Raw genomic sequence first — 9,782 nt, 5'->3', positions numbered from 1 at the left:
TACACGAAAATGACTTACCCTTTCAACTTTAGGCAAATATATTCAGAGCTCATAGTGAAGGTTATTAATTGAAATAGAAACCATTAGAATCTGCACAGCATCTTTGCCAACCTAGTAGATGTTTATTTTTCTTGCATATAATTATCTTTTCTTGTTGCAAAAAATAAGCACAAACTAAAGACCTTAATGAGGACTTCATAGGTTTTTGTTCTGTCCATGTTTAGGGAGTTTCAAACTATGGCTTTGTTAAATCCACCTCTAATTCTTCCACAAATAATTACCCTTCGTTATATGTAGATCAGCTTCAATTAACATCTCCAAATCATCGATGGCAGTTAATCGCCCTAGTGCTTTTCATCTTAAATTCTCTAATCACCATCACAAACTATTCAAAATCAAAATTTCACATAGTCATTTTTTAGAGATCTATGGTGAAATCTAGCCATCCAGCTTTAATCAATGTTTGAGTTGAAATAATTTACTAATTCGTTTTTTCTGGTTTCCTACTTGAATGTAGATTGAAATGAAAACAAAATCATAAACATGAAAATTTGGAACGAAAATAATTCTCTGAAATGTCATGGAGAAAAAAGCAAGACACAAAGACTCTCTTAAAAAAAGGCTTCATTTCTTAAATGGACATAATGTAAAGTTAGAGAATTATTTCTTTCGGTGTGAGTGCTCTGAAAAAATTTTTCAGGAAACGATACAATTGGTAGCAGCCCTTCTATTGGCGCTATTTTTTTCATGCCATAAGAAATGAGAATGCCGAAATTTTATTAACACATAAACGATGACGCCTTATTGCGGACATTACGGACTTTTGACATGTTGACAACAGACGATAACTTTTAGGATTATTAACTGCAAGGCCTTAATAGTTATGAACATAACGTAATTATAGAATAGGGTTTGCGCTATAGGAAAAATTTTATGAGTTTTATGTATGCAATTGTTTACTACGTGCTACTATGCCTAGAAAAATTAGCAAAAGAAACCAAAAAAAGTGGAGATCGGCGCAATGTAAATCGTTGTTTATGTTATGAAAATCATTGGGTAAAGAGAATGTTGAGGAATAGGATGGCCAGCCATATGTAGAGATGAATACTATGAAGCTTTTGATCCATTTGAGATAGTAATGTCGAACTTACAGTTGTTTTAGGGCCTCATACACCACATCATACAGAACCATAATGCCAAAATACCATGTTTCGCTTGCAACCAGGTAAGCCAGTCGTGTAACGAACAAAATCAACGACAATAGGATTACACATTCTTATAACAATTTCGCAGAACTCGTGAAGTTATTCTTTATTTCTCAGAGTTCCGAAAGAATTGTCAAATGGCTGAAACAGGCTGGCGATGCCGTCCAATAGAGAACAGTTCTAAAATTTTTCGTTAATTCTTTCAGACTTTGCCATCTCTTCCACAACTTCTGGAGCATTTTCAGACCATTCACTCTAATAGCCTTATTATATGCGTCTACTGTAAGGTAACTGTGATCCGCAAGTGAAATTTCATGCGGATTTCATGGAATCTCTCAATTCATTCGAAGAAATTTTAGTCAACTTTCGGCAAGGCCGACGCAATGACAGACGATCAGCGGGAACGTCTGAGGAGGCATATGTATGGGGTAAGTTGGTAGTAGTGGTATCCTTGCTTTTCTATGTTTTTTTGAGTTATCTAACTATTAATACTAAGTTTACGAAAAGCTACTGCAGCACCTACTTTAGCTTTTTTTTAAATATTCCAATTTTCTTCGACAATTTTTTTTCAGTACATGAGATAGTCTATTTGATACGTTTTGATACTAATGGTTCACCCAGAAATTCGGTGACATTGAGTCCAAAGCTACTTAGATCCCAATTTGAAATCATTAGCGTGAATGAATTGCTATTTGTCAAAGAAATTTTCCTGAGCATGGAAGATTTTAGAAACACGCTGCAAATTCTATACTATAAGGTTGTGGAATTTCCAGCCAAGCTCTCCAGCTGTTGAAATTACGTGGTATTGAGGTTCTTTTGCAAAAGAAAACATATTCATGATTGTCTTGGTAGATTTTTTTCATATTAGTAACCAGCTTACGAAGCTGATCTGAATGACTCTTTGTATACACATGCTACTTGCCTGGAAACAGTTCGTAGTAAGAAATACTGCGTCAGAGCTACGGACTCTGTGAAAAAACCTTAAGGAAGCGTACGCTAACAGATCGTCGACATCGAAGAAGTTCTAAATTGTACGTCAACGAAATATGAAGCAGAGAGTGTTGTGTTATTGGCAGAAAACCAGGAGAACCATCGAAATACGGTGGTATCGTGCATGGGTGCTCTCGATCAACGTGGTTTCATTCTAGCGGTAGTGGAGGCACTTTTTTCATATTCCACATTTTTGATGAAGGGAGAAAGGATCTGATTTGGGTTAGACCAGATTCAAAATCATTGTGTTAACAAAGCTTTCTCAACGTATTGTACTAAAACCTTCAGCTTATATATGTTTTGCTGTTCGCCGATCTTCAAGGTATTAGTCTATATTTGCTCGCCTTCATATTCCTGCCATTACGACTTCTCAGGGAAGGATAAATGGTAATTCTTCAATTCTGATCGCAATAGAAACATCTATCTATAGAAAATATAATAATGAAAAAATAATTTTTGGCGATATAACATCGGACGTTATGAGATGACAACTGACAAAACAGCATATGGTGTAGAAAATTATGCAGACATTTGATAGAAGAACTCACAGCTGCACTACTAACAACTCATTTTTGCCTGTTTTCCTATTAAATTTTTGCGTCTGTGGAGAATATTTGCTCATTTATTGAGAACAGAATAATTGCTATTAGAACATTATTGATTTATGAATCCAACTAAAGCGTTATTAGCTAATTAGTTTTTCAATTTCTTGTAATCCAGTATTGTTTCAATTAGAACTAGTAATCAATCATTACCACTTGCAAATAGCAAGGTAAGAATCAGAAACGCTTCAACTGACACATTAACAAGCGTAGCCTTCAACAAGTAGACTGTTCGAAAACTTCACCAAAATGTAGAAGGCTCTTCGCGTTCTTGCGGTGTATAAAATTTCCCAAAAATATTACTTTTTACAAGCATAAGTAGAACAACAATTCAAATTTTTTTTCCATCACCGACTGTCCATTAACCTCGGCACTGTTCAATACTGGTTAGTTTTTCCTTCTTCAAACAAACACGAGGTTGTTAAATAATTTTTATTTATTTAAAATATATTTCGGCTGACGTTTCAGCGTAATCGCTTTCTTCAGAGCCATTTGTCCGCTACTCTTCCACTTCTCGAGGAATCAACAGAGATTCCTGGCATGCTATCACCACGCACGGACGATCCACTTCTCTCGAGAAGTGGCACAGTAGCGGAAACGGCTCTAAAGAAGGCGATCACGTCGAAAAGTCGGCCGAAATATATTTTAAATAAATAAAAATTATTTAACAACCTCGTGTTTGTTTGAAGAAGGAAAAACCAATCAAATTTTTTGCTACAATTCGATGCCATACACAAATATCAACGACATGTGTCTGGAACCCACTGTATCCTATTGCATATTTTGATAAAGTTCGCCATAAGCTGAGATATGTTTCACCGAAGTTGAAGAATATGAATAACAAACATGATCCGTGCGAATATCTTATATTGCATCTTAAACAATTTTCGTTAAGGGGAATAATTAGAAGGTAAAAGCAAAGTTTTTTCAAGGAACATTTCAATTTTCCCCAGACCTTACGGAACGGATGCGATGCACTTTTTAATGTGAAGACTGTTAAGGAGCTCGTCTATGCAAAGCTAGCTGAAATGGAAGAATAGAGCTATCTGGATTCTTCCGCATTGAATATCCATCAGAAGAAAACTTAACCCTTCCTTAGAGATGAAAGTAATTAGGTTACAAATACATTCGAATTTTACTACTCTATAATCATCGTTCAAAACATCTGTCCATATTTCATGGCACTAGAAGTAGTGAAATTCATTGTTCAAAATCGAAATTTATGTGATATTGTATCTATAAAGCTTCTCTGCAATAAATTGTTTAATGCTTAAATAATCGCCATCAATGGTGTTGATTACTTCTCTTGGAATGTAACATAATTAAATTTTCTTTCTTGATCTTACAGATATATCAGAAGTTTTCCATGGCGCTGCTTCGGCGAGTACGAACACTTTTCTTCATTTTTCAATTCGATTATGCTTCGATTTACTCATAAAGAAAAGCAAAGAAAATCAATACAGTAATGGAGAATAAATCAATGATAAAGCTGCAAGACCACCTGATGAATTAGCTTTACGCTTGGATTTCAGTATAATAGTTGCGAATATGAATGTCGAATAGCTAATATCATGGTAAGAGCTCCTCAATATTTCTGTTTGAGTTGTTGGAGAACAAGTTGAAGAAGGAGAGTATTCCGCATTTGTCGACAATCCAAAAAATTTCATTTACTCTAGTAAAAATTGTTTTATTGTTCCAGAACATAGACGAAGAAGGCTAACTAGCGTCATTACTGGCTTATGTTGAAAACAGAGAATTAATTTATGATAATTTTAAGACTTCAGAGCTGTAAACATGACAAAATTGTAGAAGACTGTTTGCGCTATAGGAAGAGATTAATGGATTAATTCTACGTAAATTTACACTATATGTTATATGGCCTAGAAAAGGCGCAAAATGAACCCAAAAAAAAAATCTGAGCATTAATATTGCACATCGTCGTCGAAGAGTTAAAAACTTATATGAAAATGGCAAAGTTATCCTAATTACGCATCAGATCTCAATTAAGCTTTCTTCACACATTTACGATGACGCACATTTTTGGGTAACGGATTTGTTGGGTAATGCCTAATATATTATTTCACGCAAGCAATGAATCATAAATGATTCAGATGGTCCGCTCTCCACTTAAAACTGATTAGGTCCTTTCGAAATGGCCGCTCATGAACAATTAAACAAATTTCTCGTACCGTTTAGAGAAAAAGTGCCATTTCACTCATCAACGGATCTGCAAAGTACGTTTCCTTTGCGTTTCCTCAGCTTCCTCCTCTTCTTGATTGGTTTGATGGGCGTCAGTACAGTTGCCGTAATGCATCCAGGCAGTGAGCATGAGACAGGTTCGTTCTTCAGAAATTTACATTTTCTATGGTAACATTCAGAAAAATATCCTATCAGATTATGGTGATTTCCACGTCTGTTGCCTGAATTCAATATTTACATCGAGTTTGCACCAGATCAATTACTGGGATCCAAAACGAGCTGAAATGTCTTCTAAAAACTGATACTGTCATTATTTTCTCACTAAATGCATCCTGCTCAATGTATAACGAAGGTTATGTGCCAGTTATGCACTTTTCTTGAGCTTGATTAGTCGTTTGATTTGAATTCTGCGGTGGGTAATCCGTGCCCAACTAATTTGCACAAATGGGACTCCCTAGTTAAGGTTACTATTGTGACGATGATGTGATAGTCAATAACTGACGAAACCTGCACCGAGATGTTCATAGTATGTAGAACAATTGAATGTTAAAATAGTACGCATTTATAAATGGGTATAGTAGATCTCTCAAGAACTGCATATATTCACCTGATTTTCTCATAATATTCCACTACTTTGTATTCTAGGCATTTTACTCTAAAGTGTTTACTTCTTAATAAATAACGTTTACAATCAGTACTTTACACCCTATCTCTAACTAACATAATCCACCTCTTCAATGTACACTTAGATACATTCCACATAGACTCGAATCCATTTGGAAATGGCAGAAAATAAAAAGAGAAACTTTTCGAACACACGACAGACAGAGATTAAGAAAGAGAGAGAAATAGTCAATTTACAGCTCGTTACTATCAAACTATAAGCCGGCTTTCAGTGGTCTAAGCGATCTTTTTCACGTTCATCACATGCTTCTCTGTCAAACTCTTCATCCTAAAGTAAGCATCTCTACAACCCACATAAGGTTTGTGAAATTTGTAAAATACTTTCGCCATCACCTCGTTGTTATCATTCAGATCCACACATCTCTCCCCATCGTTCACATCAGATTGAATTAACTTTGACATATCAGCAACCTCAGCACGTTGTTAAGATTAAACACTAGCTTCTTCTTTAAAACGATTCATATCTAATACAGGAGAGCTACCTGAAGAAGAGTTCGTGACAACATAACGAGGCTAGTCGATATAATGCCTATCATAAAAACAACAACTAACATACAGTTGTAAAAAAAAATGATTACAGATGAAAAGAAATACAAAAGAAAAACAAGGAAACAGAAAAGCATTAGAAGGATTGTTCCGAATTCTTGCTGTTATCTCTAATCATTGACGTGTAGTAAATAGTTGATTGTCCAAATCTGGAGAGAAACTCTGCAAACAAAACCTCAAAATACAGAGCTATCTGAATGATAGCAATAGAAGGCTGCTAAAATTATTAACCGCTTGAAAATAGCGTAATATTACTATTTACTAATAATATTCTTATGATTTTAATAAAATAAACGTTAATAAAATATTTCTTAGCAGTTACCTTGACACCTACTTGTGCTGTTTTTATTAGTATATGCAAATGTTTAGCATTTTCACGACGTTTGTTAGCCGAATTTTTATTACCAGTGAGGAGTTCCACCATAAATGCGGAAGGATATCGCGTCTTTGAAAATATGAAGATGAGGAAGCTACTTTTCTTCTTTTATATTTCATGAAATTTTTTCTATTTGTCTACATTCTATATCCATCTATCCACACTTGGACGTTTCACATGACTAACATTTCTGAGAAATTTGCCTTGTTGAGGTTTACTGCTTTATCGTCTGCATATTTCTTAAGTATTAAGGTAGTGCTCAAAATAATTAGTTTTTCCTTCAATTTTTGGCTGAACAGAGAAACGGCCATCGTCTGGAACGAGATTAATGCAGGATAAGTATTAGATCAAATAGAAAAAGAATAGCAAACAATTTCTAGTAAACACCTGGCAGTGGTACGTATTGAAATAAATGTATAAGATGAAACACACTCATCGTTAAATGAAACCATCATTTTATCGACGTTATGAAAAGGTGATCGCGATGAAATGGCCTCTATAGACGTAAAATGTGAAATTGTTTCCACCGCTCTACAATTTTATTATCAATTTATCTTTATTATCGTGGATGTTTAAAATTCGATCGATTATAGTATTTTGTATTATAGAATGACTACACACACCAAAATCGTTGTTCTTATACGGTTGGATAGCTGGTTTTCCTTGTGCTACTGCTACCGTACATCATACCGTATGTGTTGCAAGTCTCGGAAAATACGTTCCGTTTATGAGATTCGATCATTTCACGGTCAAGAGGTCACTTATATCTTTACACTTATTTGCCTCGGATGCATTCCGTTAAGTGGGTTCAAGATTTTATATTTCTTTATCCCCATCACGGCGCATGGGAGAAAGGCCAAGGAGACGCTTGTGATAAAGTGATAAAAATTGTGCAAATATTCTCAGTGGAATTCTCCAGAATTGCTATTGTCCGATTAGTAAGATACAAAGGAAATTATGTCTTAACACATGGCTTTGTTTTATTTTTCCTTATATCGTTTTTTTATTTTAAATCATTTAAGTCAAAAGAACGTCCGTAAATTATCAAAAACGCATTTGTAAAAGATTGTCCGGAAATCGATGCATCATTTCAACATGTATCTATAAAGTATCACATGTCAGCTCAGAATAAACTTTATTAATCGGAATAGAAACCATTAGCATCATCATTTGTTTTACAAATGAGAAACAGATATACATCTTCTGTTGCATAAAATTCTGGACTTCTGGAGGCGATAAAGTTAGTTTCGACCTCGGCTTGTGTTGTACTAACAGAACTTGTCGACAAGCTTGAAGAAATGGTAGCTGGTAGACGAGAGATCTTGAGAGTCTATGGTGGATGAAGCAGAGCTTAGTATCGCAACTCGTTAAAAAGTGGGATTTTTAATGATAATGAATAAAATTATGAGAGGACACGTTGTTTTGAGCCTTACAGAAGTGGAAATTACCTTAATATTAATTATACACAATAATAACGATTCATCACAGTGTCCTCTGTAAGCTTTCTTGTTGGAAACCACCGATCTGCCTAAATGATCGACTTTTAGCAAACGACTATCCTAGCTTGATTAAGTTCAAGAGTATCTACCCTACATTAATATTTTGCAAAGATTGCTTCCCTCCTAGGCCTAAGTGAACGTATAGTTTGTTCGAATCTTCTTGTCAGTTGTTAGTGTTTTTTCTTCAAACAACTACGAGGTTGTTAAAATGATGTTTATTTACAATACGTAAGGTGACGCTTCAGCGGTTTCGCCTTCTTCAGAGCCTGGAAAGGTCGATTGACAACGATCTACCAAGGCAAACACCACAACAGCTTAAACAAAGAATCTCAAAACCCAAATTTCAATCACATAAAGAAACATCACCGAATACTCACCACTTCTCCGCTTCTGACGAACCGTTCGTTGTGGCTGCCGAAGAGGAGTGAGACATGCTTCCTTCTAGAGTGCCCCTTTATCAGACTAGAAGATCAGTCTCATGACCGTGCGATATCACGTGTGATTACGGGCATTCTTCGCTGCGGTTCATGCTTGGCTTTTTGAAATTAATCCAAACGCTTCAAGAACCTTCTTGTCATTGTCTCAGGCACATCGAATTCTTCTCTTTCTGTGAAACTCCACGATTCTGAAACTCGAAAGCGTAGCGAGCGGATTCGAAGGACAGAAGGCTGGTAAAGGTGCTAAGGAGCATAATAGGACATACCTCAAAGCTCGCTGATTTATTATCAATTATCATTAATAACTGCCTATTTCTTTTTATTGGCAGTGTTACTATTAATCGAAATATAACTGCTTCGATACTGAGATATTTGCGAAACAACTTTGGGCGCTGTGAACTTCCAGCCCGCGATTGCCCTATCTGGTGGTCGCGGGTTATCCACCACACCAACCATGCAATTTTGTAATTATTTTAAGTGTAATTTGACATTTATTATATCTTCCCATTCCATAATATATAATAACCAAGACCCACCATAAGAAATGAAACCAACTTGTAGTTATCCCGCTGAGATTCATAAAGAAGATAAAGAAGGATGTTTATCGTTCCAGAAGTATTTCTTGGATAGCTTAAGCAACTTTTTTTAGATTTGTTAACTGCGGCTTCTCCATGAAGCCATTAAAATAAAAATGAGAGAGGATCCGATGAATCAGAGACGAAAACGTAAGAGGAAGTAAATGCTGTAATGATAGACTGTATCCATTGCTATTATGGCAGTCTGAGTTTTGGCATATAAGGCAGATAGCTAAGAATTAATATTATTGTATGAAATTGTAGGTGTCTTTTTTATTATGAGCTTATGGTAATCACCTTATGGTTGAATAGAAGGTTAGTAAAGATATAATAGAAAACGACAAAAGAAATGGCCTGAAAGAAATGAAAATAAAAATGAAGTCCTAAACTACCGTAAAACATACGCGTGTTCAATAAGGACAGTTTTTCTGCGTAGTCTGTCAATTTTTCGTGGAATACGTTAAACGCGTCTTAGATTCCTCTTAAATACTAAAAACAAAAAATTTTATGTTTTCAGTTTTCTTCTAGGTTGCAATAAACATATTCAGGTAAAAGTTTAAGAAAATCGTATAAAATATAGCCATGGTAGATTTACGTGAAGGCAATTTGAAAAAGTAAAACATTTTATAAAATTGAGTGTTATGCTCATTCTATCTATCCGAATAATAT

General features: G+C 35.2%; 1 long non-coding RNA gene across 1 annotated transcript; it reads right to left on the bottom strand.

The window, feature by feature from the left end:
- Positions 1-7,811: 7,811 nt before the first annotated feature.
- Positions 7,812-8,311, bottom strand: LOC309798339. Its single transcript, XR_014293079.1, has 3 exons — positions 8,196-8,311; positions 8,051-8,130; positions 7,812-7,932 (listed from the first exon to the last, which is right to left on the bottom strand). It is a non-coding gene; the product is annotated as an uncharacterized lncRNA (long non-coding RNA).
- Positions 8,312-9,782: the final 1,471 nt, after the last annotated feature.

Source organism: Mesoplodon mirus, assembly GCF_964341445.2.
Source record: "Mesoplodon mirus genome assembly, contig: HAP1_SCAFFOLD_2915, whole genome shotgun sequence".
Classification (NCBI taxonomy): domain Eukaryota; kingdom Metazoa; phylum Chordata; class Mammalia; order Artiodactyla; family Ziphiidae; genus Mesoplodon; species Mesoplodon mirus.
The sequence above is the reverse complement of the archived record's forward strand: the minus strand, read 5'-3'. Positions and strand labels throughout refer to the sequence as shown.